Source organism: Bacillus rossius, chromosome 2 (assembly GCF_032445375.1).
Source record: "Bacillus rossius redtenbacheri isolate Brsri chromosome 2, Brsri_v3, whole genome shotgun sequence".
Lineage (NCBI taxonomy): Eukaryota > Metazoa > Arthropoda > Insecta > Phasmatodea > Bacillidae > Bacillus > Bacillus rossius.
This window is the reverse complement of record NC_086331.1, coordinates 68,430,447-68,442,607: the sequence shown is the minus strand read 5'-3', so window position 1 is coordinate 68,442,607 and position 12,161 is coordinate 68,430,447.

Genomic DNA, 12,161 nt, shown 5'->3' with positions numbered 1-12,161 from the left:
TAGACGAAAATACCTTCGTCGCAAAGTCATAGTTCGTGGAATTGACGATTTATTCCAGGCGGACCTTGTTGAGATGATACCGTATTCCCGATTGAATAAAGGTTTCAAGTACATGTTGACAGTCATCGATGTTTATAGCAAGTTCGCTTGGGCGAGACCTGTCAAATCAAAGACTGCAACTGAAGTAGCCAAGGCCATGAACAATATTTTGCGTGATGGACGTGTACCGTCGCTCCTGCAAACGGACCTCGGGAAAGAATTCTACAATGCAACCTTCAAGGCTTTGATGAAGAAGTATGGCATCAAACACTACTCTACATTTAGTAACATCAAAGCCTCCGTTGTCGAAAGGTTTAACAGAACTTTGCGTTCCAAGATGTGGCGGCAGTTCACGGCTAACGGAAATTACAAGTGGCTTGACATCTTGCCGAAACTAATAAGCGAGTATAATTCCACGGTGCATTCTACCATGAAAATGAAGCCAAAGGACGTAACGGACAATCGCTTGCTTCAAACAGTGTTTTCCAACACGAAGAAGAAAGATCCACGAAAGCGTAAAGCTAACCTACGTGACATTGTGCGAATCTCCAAGCAGAAAGGTATCTTCGAGAAAGGTTTCACTGCGAACTGGAGTCCAGAACTTTTCCGTGTGACACATGTTCGTGAATCAGAGCCTAGGACCTACTACCTCGAAGATTTGGACCACAAACCTATCCATGGCGGCTTCTATGCCGAAGAGATTCAGCCTACGTTGTATCCAGATACGTACTTGGTGGAGAAGATTATAAAACGAAGAAATGGACTGTCCTACATCAAGTGGTGGGGCTTTCCACCTCGCTTTAATACGTGGGTGGCAGATGCAGACGTCGAGAAATCCACAAGACTTTAGTAATTTGTCTGTGTATTTTTTTGTACTTGTAGTAGCGTAGTATGTAATAAAAGTTTTTTAAAGGAACTTGCTGCGTTTTTATTTTCTCAAACCTGTCACTTTAGTGGTACTTTTTTAAAGTATTAAAGTTGTTTGGTATCGGTCAGGGATAGAACCAAGGACCTTAGTCGATCTATTCAATCAGTATATAGATTACAAATTTATTTAATGAATTTTGAATTTTTTTCCGAATCTCTAGCATTAAAATTACGGATTTTTAAGATGGCGGCCAAATTTCAAGATGGCGGGTGTCACAGTTATAAATGATTACTGCACTCTAGCGGATAATAACTAAACTAACATGGCGTCAGCGCACTCTAGCGGACGAAAACAAGATGGTGATCTCCAGCGGACGAAGAGAATATGGCGGCCATGTCGTCATACTAGATGATGATAAAAAGTGGTGGGAGTCAGTATGCCGGCATCCACCACGAGGGAAGGAGCCTGTCGCCATTTTTAATTTTTTTGCACTCGTCGGGTTCGAACCGAGGACTCCGAACTCCGTGTCGTAAATATATGTTTTTTCGATATTTTTGATTAAAATTTTATTAAGTGAATTTTTTTATAATTTTTAAAAAAAATTTCATTAAAATCGGATAATAAAAAAGTTAAAGATGGCGAGCGTAACGAAAATTGCAATGGTGACGTCATCATCCAATATGGCGGAAAACACATCGACGGAATGTTCGAGAACACAATGGCGGATCTAAGATGGCGGATCCAAAATGGCCGCCGGGGTCAAGGTCAAAGGTCAAGGTCAAGTCCTGATAGAGGCTTAACTGAGGCTTGAGTTAAGGATGCTTAAGCCTCTTTAAGGACATTTCTAGCCGCTGGGATTTTTACGGACTAAAACGGGAAATTTTCCCTCGAAACGGGAATTTTTCCCTCGAAAATGGGAAATTTTTTCTTAAAACGGGAAATTTTGAGTCATTTTGAGGCATTTTTGAGGAATTTTGAGGAATTTTTGCCGCCGTGACGTCACAAATCCAAGATGGCGGAGCCGGCTCTCGGCTCCACATCCTGCATCCTGATCCAGTAGCCCCCAAAACATACTACTTATAAGTTCAACAATAACTTCTTCTGGACCCCTGCTATTGTGATCGTAATATTTTGCAGGTGTCAGTGGTAAAGGTGTAATATCTTTTGAAAACTCTTGGTGGTAGTAGGTTTCAGAGATTTCTGAAGAAATTAAGTCAGTATCTAAAATTTCTTCCTGTTGTTTTGTCCCATCAGCAAATTTGTTGGGCGTAGAGGACCAGTAAGAGCAACCTGCGCCATAAGTGTCAACATGGGTCGTAGAATTGTTTGATTCTGGCAGCACACCGGAAGACCTAAAAAATAAAATTTTTCATATTATATTATAAATATATTTTCATGAGTTACAATGCACACATGATATTTTTCCTTAAATGTTAAAGGGATTGCTTGGCAAAATTCTGCATGTTTCAATTGTATTTTCTCAGGTGGCTGAAAGTTGGAATGTAGCTTCGTTACTATTATATTTACCCTTATTCCTGTCTATTGATTTCAGTATAAAAATTATTGAATCAATTATACCAGTCGAAACGTTTTACTGTTTTTGCCTACACAGTAAGTTTACCCTCAAAGGTGTAGCAGTAGTGATGTGCTGTACGTTCTGACGTTATTGCACACAAGGCTTTTTAAACACTTGTACTGATGCTACAAGATAAGTGGGATATGTACGACTCATGACTCTATTTCAAAGAATAATGTGCACGTTGAATAGTGTTGTAAATAAATTATTTACAAACAACAAACTTATAAAATTTTAAAAATTTAATAAATATTTTTGAATATTTCATGAAAGTTATTGCGTAACTCTATTATGAGCAATTCCAAAAGGCTATTTTGCATAAACAAAATGCACGCAGCACCCTAATTTGTAAACTGTACTACAGTTCTTTTAAAGGAGATGTTGAGAGTAAAGTTGAAAGTATTTAAGTATAATAGAAAAGGGGCTCCGGGGACAGGCTTCAGGCTGTGTTGCCTGTGATGCCGACCGCCATCTTAGATTGTGACGTCACGGCAGCCATCTTGGATGAGTGTGACTTTGACCTTTAACCTTGACCAAGACTCCGGCGGCCATTTTGGATCCGCCATCTTGGATTCGCCATTTTGGATGACGTCATTTTGTTTTCTCTAACATTCCGGCAATTTGTTTTCCGACATTTTGAACTATGATGTCACCGTTGCAATTTCAGTTACGTCCGTCATCTTTAAAATCGTTATTTAACATCCGATTTTAATGAAAATTTTTTAAAGTTTATAAAAAAATTTAATTAAAAAATTTTTAATAAAGAATATTTAAAAACTATAATTTATGGCACGGAGCACGAAGTCCTCGGTTCGAACCAAAAAAAAAATAAAAATCGCGACCGAACCTTCCTCCAAGGAAGCCGCTGGCAGACATAGGCGTGCGCACGGTAGGTGCCACAGGTGCCTTGGCACCACTATTAGTGTTAACGTTATTTTGTTTATTACAAGCAGAAATAATACATACTTACAAAAATCCGTATTATTTCCAAAAGAATATGTTTTCCAATCGTGTCGAGTTACAGATATGTGCTCATAACACTATCAGTATATCAATTATCAATCGAACCAACTATACACACGGAAACAAGCCAGTTGCAATTAATTACTTGTGTTGTACACGCGGGCCGCGGCTACGAAACTTCTGAAATGTAAATACTTCTCATAGTTCTCCTCGAATTACATAGAATGCGCGCTCGGTGTCCATTGTTCACTCCACTCGGCAGGCGCACGGAATATTAGCCGCCGTCCGCCAGGGTTTATTTTAAAAAAGAGAGAGAGTTTAGTTAGTTAAAAGGATAGGCTTACTCGATGACTTATATGCAGTCGCCGACAAAACATTTTTGTTGTATTCCAAAAGTTAAAACTTTTGCCCACTCTTATTTGTGTATTTTTATTATTTTAATATTTTACATATTTAAGGTATGTTACAAAAACTCCCTTGATTTGTTGATTTTAAAACTTAACATTTGAGAATGTTTTTTCTAGCATTTATTTGGCGTCTTCAGAAAACATGTAAGTACAGTTTTTCAAAGCCACCAGCATGAATTCCGTGAAAACAAATTGTGCAATTTACTTTATGGCTCAACAAAGCTTAAAACTGTAAATAGTTTAGTAGTTTTCCTGGTGATTATAACGTTCAAAGCCATAATTTGTCATAAAAAATGTTAAAATTTTTACATCTGTTTATTTCATGTTTTTGTTCGGAAACACCTTAAATAGCACCATTTTTCGCTTTCAAATCCAAATTTTTACAGGGGAGGGCCCCCGGACCACCCGCTTTAGGCTCGGGGTCCGTGAATGACAGGGCTGTTGTGTAATCTTGCACCACCAATACTGAAGTCCTGCGCACGCCTATGCTGGCAGACAGACTCCCCCAACAACTAATACCGAGGTATATATCGTCACCTAGTATGACATGTCCGCCATCTTGTCTTCGTCTGCTGGAAGCCACCATCTTGTTATCGACTGCTAGAGTGCGCTGATGCCATGTTAGTTTAATTATTACCCGCTAGAGTGCAGTAATCATTTATTATTATTACTGTGACACCCGACATCATGTCATTTGGATGCCATATTGAAAATATTTATTTATGATCCGATTTTAATGAAAACAATTCCAAAATTCATTAAATAATTTACTAATCAATATACCTACTAATTGATTCGATCGATTCCTGTCCCTGGTTCGATCCCTGGGCGATAAAAAACAACTTAAATTAAAAAAAATACCACAAAAGTAACAGGTTTGAGAAAATAAAAACACTACAAGTTCTTTTAAAAACCAAAAAAATTTATTACATAAAATCTACACTACTACAAGTACAAAAAAACACAGACAAATTACTAAAGTTTTAGTTAAGATTTATTTTCACTTTTAATTCTGTGCCGTTCAAGACACTGTATAGCTGTGAGTCCTGATTTTCGAGGTTGATTAGCGAAATATTTAAAGCACATCTTACACGCATAAATCTTATGTTGATGTTTTGTAACCTGAGGCCTCACAAGTCGGGAGAAGTTTTTGATGTAGCAGTAGTGTGCAGCACCGCTTTCATTTGTCACAAGCAACAAATCGAAATGATTATTTCTTTCTTGTTTGGTTACCCGAATCGGACACACCTTATTATCCTCATTTAGCGCATAGACATTAACTGAAACTTCAGGGTTATTTTTCTCAAAAGATTTTATCTGATTTAATGGTGGCGGATAGTACAGACCATCATAGTTGTACTTATTCTCCAAAGCATAATACCTCTTATCAACACGGTTTTGATGACTTCCCTCGACAAATCTTGCCAAAATACTCCATTTAAAACAAAACTGATCCTTCAAGTTTTGGCAATTGACTACTGCTCTTTTGTTGACTATTGTCTCAGGTAAAGCAATAAAAGAGGATGTCTGATTGTATGGAAGCAAACTAGCACTTGTTTCTTTTCGTATGCATATAATCTTGTGACTATCCAGACTGTTACAATGCAAAAATACCTTATCGCATTTGTCGCACTTATATGTCTCTCGAGAGATTGTCAGAGACCTACTGCAGGTTATTATATGTATTTTCAAGTTATCATGTCGTACAAATTGTTTGTCACACTTGTTACATTGAAACTCTGTTCTTTCCAGTAAATTATGTTGACACCTGCTTTATTCATGTCTGAGAGCATTTGAAGTTCTAGTAAATGATGCACCACAATATTTGTATTGATGCGATGTATGCCCTTCATTAATTGAAGTCTGGAATGCAGATGATGATGGAACCGCACATATCGTTGTCTCCTCTGCAGTCGGTATCGGAATATCCACAGCTGTCGACACCGCAGCCATTGAGCTCTCCGCTGTCGTGGTCTCCTCTGCAGCCGGTATCGGGATCTCCGACTCCATCATCGTTGCTGCCATCGAGGTCACCGCTGCTGACGGTAAAAAGTCTATCCCGGTCGACATTGGAGCAGTAACTAAATCTCACGAAACTTACTGAAGAGAGCCGGTCCGTACTGCACCGTGGCCTGAGGTGGACTGAGGGTCCACTCGTCTGAACCTCGCGTTAATACCCGCGGTCTACTGGAATACTACATGAGTCAATATATTGTCTGTATTTAAAAATAATTTTTATTAGGTACCCTAAAATTATAGCAATAAAAACACACAATTTCAAGTTTTACACATTTATTAATAAAAATTACACAAATACATATTAGGTTAAGGAATTAAGCATTTTCGCAAGCAAAGTCTTTAATGCCGCACGAACTGCCTCGTCGACTCCGGTTCTAACTGGTTCGTTGACTCCGGTTCCAACTGCCTCGTCGAATCCGGTTCCAACTGGTTCAAAGGTCATGGGATCAGGAACACAGGTTTCCAGCTGGTCATCTTCTGCGACGTCGACAACTCCGGCAAGACATGGTCGACGACATCTGTGACCACGTCTGTGCCTTGGCTTTGGCTCAGTGCTAGTTGGGACAGATTCACTGCCTGATCTTCGACGACGAGACGCACGTCGTTTGGACGTCTGCGTAGAAGCATCACAGGTCGCAACAGGTTGCAACACGTCCATGTTTGGTGTTGCATGTGCAGACGAGGCGACTACCTCAGCGATGCTAGCAGGAAGGATTGTGTGTGGTCTCATGTGATAGATGGCACAGTTTCCAGGTTGGCAACAATCTAATTGCTGCTGAGTCGGTGCGTAGGACACAGGAAAGTGCGCAAACCGCCAATGATGAGTGCCTCCATCACAGGTTTCTGTATATGTACGTAGATACCCGGCATCCCAGTAGCTGTACTCGACACTACTGAAGCTTGTTCGTATGCTCACGTACACGTTAACAGGATAAAACGTAAACATCTTCTTGATGTAAGTTTTTGGACATACGCCATTGCTAAGAACTTTTTCTGTTGAAGAAAAACTAATAAATAAAATAAAAAAATAAAAAAAAATACTCAAAAAAAGACAAAAAACACACAAAATTAAGCAAACAATTGCTGTTGTCAACAAGGATATGAACACCACAAAATATTCCGAAACAGGAATATGGTCAGCAAACAAAGAAAAAACAAAGAAAAATGTACGAAGAGAACGAAAAAATCCCCACAAATGATGACAACACAAAAATATTGAAAACCAAAATAATTCAGCACAACAGTTGAAGCGAGACAAAAAACATGAAAAAACGAAAAGACAAACAAATACAATAGTTTTACCTAAACAGACTATTGTATTTGTTTGTCTTTTCGTTTTTTCATGTTTTTTGTCTCGCTTCAACTGTTGTGCTGAATTATTTTGGTTTTCAATATTTTTGTGTTGTCATCATTTGTGGGGATTTTTTCGTTCTCTTCGTACATTTTTCTTTGTTTTTTCTTTGTTTGCTGACCATATTCCTGTTTCGGAATATTTTGCGGTGTTCATATCCTTGTTGACAACAGCAATTGTTTGCTTAATTTTGTGTGTTTTTTGTCTTTTTTTGAGTTTTTTTTATTTATTTATTTTATTTATTAGTTTTTCTTCAACAGAAAAAGTTCTTAGCAATGGCGTATGTCCAAAAACTTACATCAAGTCATGCACTCCCATTGCACAAATCTTTTAAAGATAACAAACATCTTCTTGCAGGTCGAACGACAACTGAAGGCATGTATGGATGTACACCTTTATATATGCAGGCTCCTACTAACTAACACTGTGTGTGCCATTTCTGCATTAACTGCGAGTTTGTACAGGCAAAGACACGTTCAAACTTGTCACGTGGCTGCACTTCGTATATTGAACTAAGCTTGCGCAGGGAAGGACAGCCGTAGTCGGTCTGTAGGTCTACAATTTCAACAGGAGCTTCACACAACTTGCTCAGTCATTTCTTCTACTCAGATCCGGCAATGTAAATTATTTCGTTTTGAAATAATAAATCTTCAATAGTGTTTTTCACTTGGTGGTACGAAAATTTCCCTTCGTCCCACTCCAAGCCATGGTAGTATTTACATAGCCATTCATTCACCCGTTTACTTTTTTCGTCTAGTAGTTTCCTAGGATACGGAGGTTGAAACGTGCGAGTTCGAGACTTGTCTCCAGAGGTGACACTAATTTCCTTGAGCACGAATCCATTTTACCTCTCTGGAAACCTTGCAGGTTGCAGTACATCTATTCGCTAGCAATGCTCGGTCGTAACTAAATTATTATCACAAACGAAACAGTATTTATGTCAGAATTTTCACAAGTTTGTCTCGACAATTGTATGATGCAAAACTTTCGTGAAGTATCAGACAAAAAGCATAGGTGTTTGTTGGAATATTTCCGCTAGTCGTTATCTCGATCCTATAGTCGATGATGTTTGAATTTATTCGATCATCCTGTTTGGAAATGTCAAACACCATTAATGGAGCCTTGCTCTTAAAACTGTCGGGACTCAGTATTCGTGACTGTCTCCGCCCATAGTAAGCTTGCTGAAACTTGGCGTACATTTGATATCCGAGAAGAAATCTTCCACTATCAAAGTACATGTTCATATCAACATATGGATAGATTTCACTGTTTAAAAATATTTTTACATTACGTATCTGACAGTTATCGAATAAGGAGTGACTTACTCCTGCATTGAGCTGTCTTCCGGTCTGAAGCCCGACGATGATGTATCTTGGTTTTTCCGTAGCGAAGCTGGACTTTACTATCCAATTGATACGTTGACTATGAGGTAAGCCAGGATAAGTTTCCAGGCTCCAGGATCGGAATGGCACATTGAAGTTCTTGCAATTTTCTATGTTCTTCATTATCTTGACTCGTTAAACAGTGCTCACTTGGATGTGGGGCAGCATCCACTCGATAGACTGTAGTGTTAGCGAAACATCTTGAGGGTTTTCTGCAGCGGCGTCAATTGCATTAATGTGTGTGTTGGCTAGAAGCAGTACGAGCTCTTGTTTCGAATTAATGATTATATGATTGTAGTCCTCAGCGAATCCAAGAAGCATGAACAGAGGAACACACACTTCGAACTTTCCGTCTGCATAAACCGGAAGATTATATTCATCCTCGAGAGCCTAACCGGCCATCTTTGCAGCAGACAGTTCATTTGGCATGAGCGAAAGGTAATTTTTCATAGCAGATGTTTTGCCTACATCTCTCGTCTGGTCTACCTCGACGCCATTGAGTACATATGTGATACGCTCGATTAGGTGAATAATACCAATGCAGGATATTGACTACGTTGTCGGATGTGTACCATCCGCTTTTGTCAGCGTGCCTCTTATATGTAGAAATGAATGCGAAGGTGAAGTACAGATATCTTGAAGCTGTACAGCAATGTGTACTTCTGATGGTAGTGCATACGGTCCAAGCAGGAAAGGCTGGTACTCGTGAAATTCCATTTTCGTAATGCTGTCATCAAAAATGTCTGGATCTTCCATGTTGAGGATTTCGTCTTCCATATTTATTCGACACTTGTCCAATACTAAGAAGATAGTTTATGCTGTCAGGTGTTAATGCACCGATGTCTGGTAGAGAACTGTTCTTATTCACGCCAAATCGATTTCTTTTATAACAACTCGGTGTTACGAACTTTATGCCCATCGCTTCAAGTACAGACGTAATGTAATTTCTTCGTCTTGAAAATTCACCAATCGTGTTCGCTGGTCAACGATTCTGACGACGACTTCATGTGCGCACTTCATGACGACTGGAACTTAAATGATACTTTGCGGTACCTCGACCAGTTTATATCCTGGCGGGACCATCGGCGAAAACTCGTGCACCATGTTGCTTAGTCTTCCGTTCAGATACGTTCCACTTGCCAAATTACAGTTTATTCTTATGACATTCACAGGCAAAATGTTTACTGCACGCGTAGATTCGTACATTCTTCCTGTATCATACACCTTTGATTCAAATCAGAGCATGATACCTATTGTCCAAGGTTTTGTAAAGTCGGCATTTTCACAGCATGTTAGAATGCTTTTGGAGTGTTTGGATTACCATGCAGTTGTAAGTCTACATCCTGTGATAACATATCGCTGATGTAATTTGCAATTTCGTCAATTTCGTAAGAGCCAACGGCTAACTGTATTTCTTGAGCGGTCCCATCGCTCTTCAGGAAGCAGATCTTGCAATTTTCTTCTTCGATATTCGGTAGGCATTATACGTTTGAAAATTTACGAGTCCGATACACCATTCTCCGTCTAAATCCAGAGGCGGGATATGAACCGCCCGCAGCTCTGATGCGTGACCTGTCAAGGTAAGTTTTATCGACATGACTAATAAATTATCATCACTGCACAACCTTTAAGTAGCAATTGTTTTTGTCAGCTAATTTTTTTTTAGTTAAAAAGCCAAGACACAAGTGTCCGCAGTTTGTTTGATAAGGCGACTGTTCGGTTTCGTAATTGTAGAACAATGTAGTGGTTCGGCCCAGGAACCGGCTAAGTTCTGGCGGAGGCTGTAAATTTCCAAAACTATCGTAGTACTCTTCAATTTTTCCAGACTTTATGTACGCCACCCAGTGCGTGCCACGACCCGACGATGTATCTAAATTAATTATGGCACTCTCATGTGTCTTTGGCTTGCTGGGTAAAGTGTCTTGCATTAACACGCCTCGGAAATTTGGTATTTTCAGTTTTCGAGCGTACTTTATTAAATCTATATTGGTGAGCAGATGTTTCGGCAAAGAACTTAGGATTTTTTCATTCGTTTCTTTCTCATGCCTCGACCGGATTTGTGAGGTTGCAAGTAGAGTCATGCGCCGTTTTTTTTACCCATAGTAATAGCTTCCATGCTGGCATTGCGTCGTTGTGCTTCTTTTAACTGCTTGCGCCCATTCTTCGAAGTGTTGACTGCCCGCACTATATCGCTCATTGCACTAATGAGGCCGCTGAGAGCACACAATACAGGCAAAAGCAAAGGAAGAAATCCTCCTATAATCTTCTTGTCGAGAGTCTATAATTTTTGCTTGACTTTTTGCACGCCTGCACCAGTCTTGCGTTTGGTCTTGCGTGAGTTAGTCTTTGACTTGATGGAGCTGGCTCGACGAACACCCATTCCTAATTTGGTCTTTGCCTTCATGATTTTGGAAACCCCCAGGCCGCGATTTTCTCTCCTAGTCCCGCGTTCGACGATTTACTTATATCTTCGGATTCCTGTGCCAATATCTTGTCTGTGAGGTGTCTGAATTCCAGATCCTAGCTGAGTGAGTAAGCAATATCGTGCTGCTTGCACTTTTCGTCGAGAGAATTAATGCCCACGTCACCGCGAGCTAACCTTTTCGCTAGTTTAGTGCCGGGGCCGCAGAATCTGTAGCCGGGAATGTGTAGCTCGAATTGCAGATTGTTTATCAGCGAGTTCACGAGTCCTGCACAGATGTGTTTTTGGTTCTTACCTCTTCGAGGCGTTACGCACAACGGACCAGAAAGTATAAATACAATTATTTTATACAATTTTTTTGTCAGTACTGTAGCCGTGTCTCGCACGCTACAACCAGTGATACGCTTGTAACAGATGGTTACGGCTCATATATCAGAGCCACAGAGTATAGTGACCGTTGGCCAGGGGAAAAAAAAACCAATAAACAAAACACCCATATAATTATCCACTCGCCCTCGGTGACATCTCTTTTTATTTTAGTTAACACACAAAAGCTCACGCATTCTACAAGGCCTCTCAGATGGGCTAACATAAGGTGATTAAATTATGTAGTCGCATCGCAAACATTATCATCGTTATCACAAGGAATAAGTAATATGGTTTACATGACTAATGACGACCTGTGATATTAAATGACTAGGATACAAATACGCCCGTTACATGCGTATACAATCTTATTACAATACATATATATATATATATCACAGTAAGGAATTACGTTTAGACGTCGCGGCCACGACAATAATCATACATAGAATCTCAAAAGGCTCATAATACATTAAGTACAATAAATATAAACTTGGAATAGTCAAATAGGCATGAGGCATGCGGATCACGATTAAATGACCCTACGAAACAAGCCCGCAGTCAAAGAACGTTCAAATTCCCGGAAAACAGAACAAGACGCAAATAGGATACTATATAAGGCAGACATAACTACTCATAATTACTGAAATATTGCGCAACTAAAAACTGCTCATGATAGCAACCAGATAAACAGCAAGCAATCAAAAGGGCAAATCAAGAGCATCCCACTATAACCAAAAGATACGGCAAAAAAACTGCCTTACGAAA